An 11539-nucleotide genomic window follows, 5' to 3' on the forward strand; every position below is an offset into this window, starting at 1 on the left:
TGGTCAACCCAATCCCAATCTACTTGTACTGGCATTATAATGTTCAAGCACTCCCAACTTCCCAGTTTAGAGGGGAATGAAATGTGTCGGGAGAGGGAGAAATCGGCGTTCATTGCCCTAGTAAGAAAACAAAATCGACCACTAAGTGTTTCTGTCGAATCCCTGTGCTTCGACCTCTACGCCTGGCTAATAGGCAAAGAAGGAGTATGGAAGCCGGGCGATAGACAGTGCCTATCTACTCCTTAAGCAGTTTAGGTTTGCAGACCGGTAATTTGTTCGAGTCACCAGCTATAGAAAGGATGTCATCCAAGAATGAAGGGGCCTCCCTCCCCTTAGGTTTAGCTTCAGAGTTTTCCTTCTCCTAGACGGATGACCTGGGAAGATCTACGAGTCCATCAGCACAAGAGGGTTTACCTTGCGCATGGGTCCTAATCCAGGTATTTCTGCGACCCCGCATGGGTAGTTAATGTTACTGGGTTGGAAATCGTGTGTAGTGGTTTTAACAGTGCCCATCCTTAAGTATAATTATAATTAAACAATAATTATTCTTTATACTTACGTACATACATACATATGAATATATCTATATCTATAATATAAAGCTGAATGTTTGTGTGTGTGTGTGTGTGTGTGTGTGTGTGTGTGTGTGTGTGTGTGTGTGTGTGTGTGTGCGCGCGTGTGTGTGTGTCTGGTCACGAATAGGCTCCTATATGGTTGACTATTTTAAAAAACTGATTGCATATAATGATAGAAGATGTATCGAGACACAGGAATGGGTATGTTTGATCTGGCAGAATGGTGGTTCATTAAAATTGTGGGGTCTGCGTTCGCACCTCGTCCACAAAGTATGGAAATAATAAATTAAAAAATTAAAAAAAACGTTTACAAGTGTTTTTGATATAGATGTACTTTGATAAGTATGTTTCAACTTAAATAAGGATGGTATGATAAAATTGTGGAAATAGGCACAAACTTTAATAAAGACGCTATCTTTCATGTTGGCCATCGTGCATTTTTTTCTATTTATAGCATGCGTTTTCCGAAAATTAGCTTTAGCACATCTTCTACCATTTTTCGTAATTTTTGGAATTTATATTAATTTCGACACTTAAGTACGTAACTGTTTGCCTTTGTTCGAAAATACACAATTAGGTCGGACGACACCCTACAATAAAGCTGCACTGCGATGTTTCTGACAAAAGGGAAATAATTGCTATTTTCTGGGTTGGTTCTTGTATTGATTGGGTGAAAGGTAGGGATTTTCAATACTCTCATAATATTCATCATCTTTCAAGTGTCAAACTATCTATCCAATTGACCTGTAGTGAAGGCATTTCTACTATTTCTCCATTACATGTCTCTTTCTCTCTACTCTTCCCTTTCCCCCTTCCTTCCTTCCTTCCTCAAAAATGTGACCAGAGGTTGTAACCAATCAGGACGGAGAACAGTTCTGGTGGGAAAGACAAAAAAAAAAATACAAAAAGTGTTGGAAGCAAAAAAGACGGAGACACGAGTGGTTCCAGAGTCAGGGGACAAAAAATGAAAATCACGAACTTTCTAAAACCCGATACCACTTGTACGCTGAAATGAATAAAAAAAAACCGTTTCGTTTGAAAGTTCTTTTGTTTCTTTATTATTATTCCCAGGTCGGTTTCTACTCCCGTCTTATTAATTTCGACCCGCCGAAATGGTGACCTACCCAACAAGAATTACATTATGGCAACCGCCATAGACCCTTGTCATCGAGTGTTTTAGCCTTGATAAGTGACTTGCTGGTAAAAAATAAATTAAACAAAAAGGAAACAGATTAGTAGTGATCATTGTTGGAAATGCATTAATGGAGTCATTCCCGGATATTATCCATGCCTTTCTGTGGCACTTACTTTATCCGTCCGTTGAAAAGCTCAAGGTTTTTAAGTACAATAACAGAAAGTTGTTTCCTGTAAATATACCGAAAAGAAATAAAGCTGGTGACCCTGGCACAGTGGCGTAGCAAAAGGGGGGGGAGGGCGGATTTATGGGGTGGTCCGCCCCAGGTGCCACGTGCCGGGGGTGGGGGGCATTTTGAGGAGTAAAAAATCAAAATAATAAAAAGTTAACAAAAAAATCTGAAATTTGTTCGATTTTTTTTTTTTATGCAAAAATAAATTTTTTAAATCATGAAACCAACACATGTCAGAAGTTAATAACTGATGCAACTGATGCAACTGACGCACAAACATAAACAAATCCTCATCCACTTGTTGAACCATGCATAGACCTGTACTTTGAAGACTGTGGGAACATCCGCTTGGGAAGAAAAAAATAAGATAACCACAAAATAATTATCGACCAATGGCAGAGCTCCGCGCCTAAAATAAACACCTCAAATATCACAGTCGTTAGGAGCCGGTTTGCCACTATAAAATGAGGGGACCAAAAAGGAGGGAAGAAGAGATTCGCCCTGCTGCGTCAGTGAACGCACGGACGGATTCTCCCACCCGACCTAAAGAGATGAAGAAGAAAAAGAAATAAGGCACCAGTGAACTCTCATGTTATCGGCCAAACGCCTTCAATTCTAAACATTACCTAATTCACACAAACCAAAGAAGAGAGGAGGGAAAGGAAAACGAAGACGCCGGGCTGCTAGTCACTCGCTTTCCAGTTACAAGCCAGGCCACGCATCACCGACAGCAGGATGACCAGCCCACCCTAACCCTCTCCATCGTCCAAAAGATAAGTTATATTTTAACGAACATTCATTCCTTGTCAATTCATACATACCTACAAACATTTTACGAACATTCATTCCTTGTCAATTCATACATACCTACAAACATTTTACGAACATTCATCTCCTTTGTTAAATCACATTCCATCCTACGAACACTTTGCCTCTCCTAATACAAATTGTTGGTAGTAAATAAAGTCGGTTCTCAACCTTCAATATTCGTCTGTCTTTAATTATATGGTGTCAGAATCTACACATTTCCAGCGTTATTCATTTCATGTATTCTTGGTTGTGGCCTCTATGGCATCCTTTCCCCTACCCCTAAACCCCTTTCAGAAAAACCCAGGCCATAAGACCAGCCATAAGAGTAAGAAATAGTTCCTAATTTTGAAAGGCGACTTGAAAGTCCAATTCGGCGGTAAAGGGTTAACATGTTTGTTATAATTTGACATATACGTTTTCTTTCTTTCTTTCTTTTTTTTTTTTTTTGAAAAATCTTTGATTTTCTTTGACGGCGACTGTATATGTATAGGAGTACAGTTATACGATGAAAATCTGGGACTAATAATAGCAGTTGAAAATGAGATCTTTGATTGTAATTCCATGAAAATAAATATTTTGATGACTGTCTGGAATTTTGAAGGTTAACGGATTATCAACGGCTAGTGATGAGGAGTGCAAATCTTACGACCGCCGCGGATGGCAGAAATAGGTCCTTCAATGCTCCATAATTCTTTGATAGTCAAAATCGATAAATCGATAAAAAGGAATTCTCATAATAACAAGCAGGGTCTGGGAAAAGTCCACAGTTGCTTACCTACCATCTTTTCTCTTCCTTCTTACTGTAAAAATTGCTCGTCAGCTAAATATACGAGTTGCCTTCAATAAGTTTCCAGACTTTTTGTATGGGCACTTTTATTGATAATGTAATGTTATGACCCTTTAGGCTGTGATCATAGCGTAGTATCTGTTAACTGTGGCAAGCGGGGTCAATGGTCAAAACATTATTATTATTATTATTGTATTCTTATTAATTGATTTGAGCGATGGATGGTCGCTGGATCAGTTATTATGATTAGAAAAATAAACAATTAAATTGGGGAAGAAATGATTGACGTGTGAATCGCAAAAGGAATATGAAAATAGAAAATAGATGTAAACATTATTTTGGGGTTTTGAATAAACAAATAACTAGTTGTGGACATTGGGTTGGTCTGAGACACGTAATTAGGTGACGTAAGAGAACACGTGATGTAGTTAGTTTTGAAGAGATTCAGAGAGTTGAGAATTGACCACCAGAGCGGATAGACGTTTAGACAGGGGTGGACAGACAGCAAGGGAGCGAGCTGTAAGAATAGAACATGCAGACGAACTGCAGATCCTGTGAAAACCATTTGAGACAACTGTAAAAAATTTATATTATAAAAATATAAAGAGCTGTTTTAATGGTTTTACAAATAAGAACAGATGTCTCAATTGGATGGTGCTGATCGCTTCATGGTTCGTCATGGAGCAGCGGGAAGATACAGAAGAACTCTTCAAGAAAAAAAGGTATGAAGCATATATCATTCTTCTTAGATATGAACTGCAAAAATATCCCGGGCGATAAGTCCAATACAACATGACTCAGTTAACACGTCAATATCATGTCCTCCTGGCTAAACAACATACATACGATTTATACGTTTATTATCTGTCTGTTAAAAGAACAATATCTTACATCCACTAGATAACACATGACACGTTTTAATATATCATCTCCTCCAATATAAACCAATATAGAACAATAGTACACACATGAAACTCTAGTCCCTTTCGAAGTAATCTCCTCCGGCTGCAATGCACTTGTTGTATCGTTCCAACAACTTCTGGAAGACCCCATAGAAGTCCCCTTGTGTGAGTATCTCAATGACCCTCGTCACAGCCTCTTTCAGCTTTTCAATTGTCTCATAACGACAACTTCTAAGAGTTTCCTTCAGTTTAAGGAATAACCAAAAGTAACAGGGAGAAAGGTTTGGACTATAGAGCGAGTAAGGGACTGTCTTGATGTTCATCTTGGTCAAATAGTCTGTGACAAAGATGCAGCACCCTTTGATCATGTAAATCTTCTTCATTTTCAGTTTCTCGTGAATAATTTTGTGTACAGTTCCAACACTGGCATCAAACTGTACACTTATTGTCTCTATAGACACACGACGGTCATTACCCATGAAATTTTTTATTTGGTCAATCAATTCTGATGTTCTGACTTCATTACTCCTGTCACCACTCTCATTATCCTTCATAGACTCCCTGCTTTTCTTGAATCTCTTATGCCATACAAAAACTGATACTCGATTCATGCAAGATGGTCCAAAACCAGTCTGAAGCATTCCATACGTTTCTGTTGCATTTTTTCTAAGTTTAAAACAGGATTTTAGTGCATATCGTTCCTCTAAAGTGTCTTCACGTCCAGATTGCATTTTTGAAATTCACCAGTCAGGCTTTAGTAGGGTGTACTCCAATTACTGCTGTAGCTGTTCATTTGAACATGAAATCATAAAAACCGGTCAGTCATCTCATAAGATGTATAGCAATAACATACTGAGTTTTCAAGTCTACAACAATTTTAAATGCCTGTACAAAAAAAAATCAAAAACAAAATCTGGAAACTTATTGAAACTCGTAGCTATAGAATAATAGTTAACATACGGTAATCATGTATGCAAATTTAATTGTGTGAGCAATAAAAAGCAAAACTTTATCTTCATAATGATGATGATGATAATAAAAAAGAAATGCAATAATTTCTTCCATTTCTAATATAGATTAAAAATTATTTTCGTTCGTAGTTAAAAGTCGGAAAATGAGCAAATCCAACTTCAAAAATGGCTGACAAAAAAAATACGTTCGAAACTGATTTAAAGAAAAGTAAAGACATGACTAATCGATAAGAAAAGATAAATTGTAAAACGGATTATCGATTAGTTTGCCTTTTTGTTAATTAGTTTTGCTCTCTCTTTTTTCTTATCGATTAGTTTCGCATTCATTTTCTTATCGATTAGTTTTGTTTTCTTTTTAGTCTGGCTGCACCTTAATAGCGCTGGGGGGTAATAGACCAAACCACCTTGAGCGAAACTACTAGGAACCAAAGTTCCCGACGTCATAGTTCCACAGTCGTGATGTTCTACAAAAGAAACTTTGTTCGTGGAAATTTTCTTTCGTTTAGAGAGAGAGAGAGAGAGAGAGAGAGAGAGAGAGAGAGAGAGAGAGAGAGAGAGAGTGAATGGGGGAGAGAGGGGTGCTGTGGTTGTAGGTAGACGAGTTCTTATGAAGATCATGCTGTTAACAACAGGGACGTGCATAGGGAGTGTGCTAAGGATGCTCAAGCACCTGCCCTTTTACTCGTGTTTTAAAAGTGCCCTTTTCAGAGGGATGTTTTATAGGCCTGTGTCCGACCGAGACACCGTTTTTTTTTTTTTTACTTGAGCACCTGCCCTTAAAACGTGTGAGAATCTTAACAACAATTACAACAAAGCATACCTCTAAAAGTTGACACAAATTTTAATCTTCGTTGCAAAGAAGGAAATGCTTATTTTGCCTCTGATTAGAGCTGCTAACATCTCCAAAGGTAATCGTCCTTTTATCTTCAGCAGCAACTGGAATTCGGATTAATTACAGCCGTTTGAAGATGAATTCAATTCTCGACTAGATTTGACGTCAAAGTTCATAAAACATGGTCATTTGAAGGAATTGTCCTTAAAGACAGGTCAATAATTCTGACCTTAAAAGGTCTCTGTGAGGCATATATAGTAATAACTTAGCCTAATCGTTTAGGCTTTAAAAATAATGAAGGCTAGAGGCGCCAAACGCCTCATAACCAGAGAGAGTTGAGTTCCATGTTTCTTATATGGCTGCTGTAATTGGAACTGAAAAGAAAGGCATTCAAAAACCCGCCAAGCTCATCGCTCGGCGATTAAAATCTCAACCAATCTGATTGGTCTAAACAAAGACAGTGGGTGGCCAATCATCCAATGAGGGGATTGCTTACAATCATAGAATTTCTCACAAAAGTTCTCCGCCTGGTTTTCCCAAACAATCACTCATGTGGTACTGGCCAGACTCAACCTTGCTCAACTTCGGTGATCAAACGAAGACAAATATATTTTTCAATTTTTTGCAGAACTTGAAATTGTGCGCACTTTAGAATGTTACGCCAGGAGCAACTGCCCCCGCTGGCTCTTCGGACAATCGGGATCCATTTAAAGGGGAACCCGTGGATGTAAAAATGGTTAAAGGTAAACTCTGTCACAAGAGAGATACACACCTTGGACGAGTAACATTCGTTTTTTAATTAGACTGATTAAAAAAAATCAGAACTAACTGATTTTAAATGAGGCCGACATTATTTTTATGTGATGTAAAGATGTCAATTTTTAGACATGAACTCGAGAGATCAGTAAATCATGCCTCAGAACATTTGCAGCATTAACCGCACAGATTGGATGGGCGTATCTTATTTTTTAAATACGTTCAGGTGTATTCTCACAAAACTCGTTCTCTTGGTCCTTTTTTTCATCATCATCATCATCATCATCATCATCATCATCATCATCATCATCATCATCATTTACTCACATTCACCCCTAACAAGACATATCACCACTTGGACGTATTTAGAACCATGCCTAGGAAAGATGTTAGTTTACGTTACATTTAAACTTCTGCATATCAGTGCACGCCTGTAGAACTTTCTTCCGTTTCCCAGCTTCCCAGCTGATTACAATTTAAGTTTTCAATTCTAACATAAACAAGTTCTTGATGAGCCATTCCCTTAAGTAATCCAATTTACCAAATTTCCACGACTAACGATTACTGCGATATTGTCCGATTGACTACCGTATACTCATTAACCTTATCCTTGAGTGGCCTCCAGGCCTTGATAAGTAGTGACTCCTTTATAATCTATAATATAAAGCTGAATGTCTGTGTGTGTTTGTGTGTGTGTCTGGTCACGAATAGGCTCCTATATCGTTGACTATTTAAAAAAAACTGATTACATATAATGATAGAAGATGTATTGAGACACAGGAATGGGTATGTTTGATCTGGTAGAATGGTGGTTCATTAAAATTGTGGGGTCTGTGTTCGCGCCTGGTTCACAAAGTATTGAAATAAAAAATTAAAAAAAAAAACGTTTACAAATGTTTGGGATATAGATGTACATAAGAATACTTTGATAAGTATGTTTTTACTTAAATAGGGATGGTATAATAAAATTGTGGGGTCTGCATTCGCGCCTGGCTTCCATAGAATGGAAATAGGCACAAACTTTAATAAATACATATATATAAATATCTATCTGCGTATGTATACTTTGATAATTATGCTTCAGTTTGAAGAAATATGGTATAATAAAATTATGGGGTGTTCGTTCGCACCTGACCTCCATAGAATGGAAATATGTCACAAAGTTTAACAAGGTTTTTTAATATAGATCCACAGAATATGTGATAAGTGTTTCAGTGTGAACAGGTATGGTATAATAAATTATGGGGTTTATCTATTTTATTTTTACTTTCATCATATTTTGCTTTGGTTTTGATACCCCCAAATTCGAAACTATCTCTTTACAACCCTTCCTTTTCATGACCTATCATACTTTCATGAGTCCATTTTCTGTATGCTGTTTTTGAACCCAGTCAACGACGGGTACTTTTGCTAGTATATATGTATATATATATACACACACAAAGTTATAAACAGTACATCGGGCCCGAGCAAAGCTGGGTTGAACTGCTAGTAAAATAAATAAAGCAGGTAGAAGGAAAGGAATTCCAAAGTCTAACTGTACGAGAGAAGAAACTATTAGAGCAGAAAGCTTTTTGCCACTTAGGGACCTCAACAGTGAAGGGGTGTGATTTTGTTGCTTTTTTAATAACATTTTCTTCAATTTGTAATGCTTAAATTTAAAATAAAATTTCAGTCGGTCGATAAAGTGTGAATTTATTCATCCAAGCAAGGCATGCTGCCACTCAAATATTTGGACCATATCCAGAAGCCACCATGTAATGAGATGAGTGAAATGTTAATTCAAATCACATTAACACTTCTGCATGTTAGCACAATTAGGGAAGCAGGAAACTGGGAGGAAATTCCAAAGTCTAGTAATCCGATCGGAAAGAAACTATTAGAGTAAAAAGCTTTTCAGCATCTAGGAGCATCAACGGTGAAGAGGTGAGATTTTGCTGATTGTCGGGTTAGTTGGGAATATGTACGTCCAAGGGACACAAATGTTATCACTTCATCAGTGCAAATTTCATTAAAGTATATGTAAAAATGGCACAGGGACGCAAAACGATTAGGCGAAATCCAGGTCCAAATCAAATTCATACTCACGTGTTGCATGAGTATACCTATATATGTTTATACATCAGTTGAAAAAGAATAATTAAGTTTAAACGTGATTACAGAAAAATACCTATCTATTTTTTTTTTTTTTTTTTTGTGTGTGTGTGTGTGATTTGTATGGCGGATGCCTCGGGAGCGCAGTAGGCGGCGCGTCAGTCTCATAACAATGTGTCTTAGCCTGGGCTATCTGATGTTCGTGAGTTCGATCCTCACCCGGGGCATTTACTTTGCGATTAGGCAGAAATCCGCGTCCAAATCATACACACGTGCTGTTATCATTCAAACACTACCGTGTTTGAATATATGGTTAAGTGGCAGTTTTAGTCATTTAGAACTGCTTTAAAGCTTCACCGCTCATGCATTTTTTGATCAAATTTCAAACAATTACAGTTTATAAATAACCTTCTCAGCTATATTGTAAAAAAAAAGAAGTTCAATCTTCGTTCAGTAAATAAAAGTTATGATGAATTTACTGGTGTTCAAAATCGTAAAAAAGCATAAGGATTTGAGCGACGTTCTTTATGACTGGTTTCCATAGCAACCGCGTCGCTTTAGCGACCACTGTTGCCTCCAATCACCACTCTTGCGAAAAGAGAAGTAACAAGTGAAACAGAGAGAATGAAAAAATTAAAGGGAGATAATTGTGTAATTTTATTGAAAGCAGACGAGTGCCGTATATTGTTATTACATATGTGTATGTTATGTTTATGGGGGGGGGGGCAAAAATAAGACTGAAATTAAACAAAGAACAAGTGAATTTACTGGAAGCCTGGAAAAATCTTGGATTACAATAGGAAAATGCAAGCCTGAAAAGTAATATTGTTAAGTTTAAAAATAGAAAAGTAAAAGATTAGTTGTTAAAACTGGAAAAGAAAAGGACAATATATTCTAATAAAAAATATAAAAAATTTATAACTTAAAATTTTGCAGCATTAGGAATTAATTATATAATGTTATAAATTGAATTGAAAAAATTCTTAATGCTGCAATATTTTAAGTTATAAATTTATATTTTTTACTAGAATATCTTATCCTTTTCTTTTCCAGTTTTAACAACTAGTCCTTTATTTTTCCATGTTTAAGCTTAAGCTTTTTATGTTCCCATTTTTCTATTGTAATATATATACATATATATATTCATAAAATAAAAAATTACAATTAAATTTACCACAATGATCCAAGATGGTAAAACTAAAGTAACATTTATAAAGTAATCCCAACCAGATGTACGCAACTTAGTTTGTGTGTGGGTTCTTTCCTTATAGACTCTGAAAAGGCTGAAGAGATATATCTTTAAATTTACAGAATTTTAGTGTATACGTCTGGAAGTGATCTTAGTTAAGTTTTGTCTCAGAATACCCCCGATAATTACCGATAATCGATAACCGATCCGTTATTGTTGTGTTATGGCACAATAGTTAAAAGAAGAAAATCAAGTCGATATTAGTTTAAAGAACAAGTGTATTTAACATCACAGGTACAGAGGTAGGAAACGGGTATAATTGGCTTGCATGCTGCAAGTCAGTGGTATTACTGTCGCTTCTTCTATCGGTGTAGGTATTACTGGCACTATATATAGTGAGAACATGTGTAATTCCCCTTGTGTTAGAAAGGCCTATGTAACAATTATAATTTATCTACCATCGATAAAGCCGTTTTTTCCATGTCGCCGCTTAGTAACAATGATAAAAAAAATGAGCCGTGAAAATTCTACTGTGGGTAAATTGATAGCGTGTTTTTTTTTTTTTTTTTTTTTTTTTTTTTTGCATGATGTGGTGTGTAGGTCCAAACTCCGCGCGTAATTTTTTTTTTCATTAACTGCAAAGAATTTTATAAGACTTGAAAATTTACGTGTTTTTTTTGTTTGTTTTGTTTTGTTTGCATGACGTAGTTAGTAAGTTAAAACCCCACACCTAAATTTCTTAATGTTTTTTTTTTTTTTATTAACTGGAAAGAAGTTTATATAAAATAATTTTATAAAAGAAATAGCAGGTTTTCTAGAGTCCAATATAGAATAACATATATTTTTGACTAAGTTACTGCATGGAGGCAGGTGGAACCTTCTCCCGGGCGATTTCACGGATTTCGATGACAATAAAAATATAGGAGTGTGAAATATTCGTTGATCATCATTCAATCCCGGACAACGTCGGGTCTCTTTGCTAATATATATGTGTGTGTGTGTGTGTATACGAGTATATATTAAAATATATGTGAAAGGCTGATGAAACGGCATTAATAGGTATTTAATTTCCTTCTGTGTGTGTGTGTGTGTGTGTGTGTGTGTGTGTGTGTGTGTGTGTGTGTGTGTGTGTGTGTGTGTGTGTGAAAATATATGTGAACCCCCGGCATTAATAGGTATTCAATTTCCTTCCATATATGTGCTTGGTGCCGGTAGCCTGAAGGAAAGACGCTTGTCTATGAAACCAAAAGTGTGTT

Source organism: Euprymna scolopes, chromosome 32 (genome assembly GCF_053919585.1).
Source record: "Euprymna scolopes isolate OS-2025 chromosome 32, ASM5391958v1, whole genome shotgun sequence".
Classification (NCBI taxonomy): Eukaryota; Metazoa; Mollusca; class Cephalopoda; order Sepiida; family Sepiolidae; genus Euprymna; species Euprymna scolopes.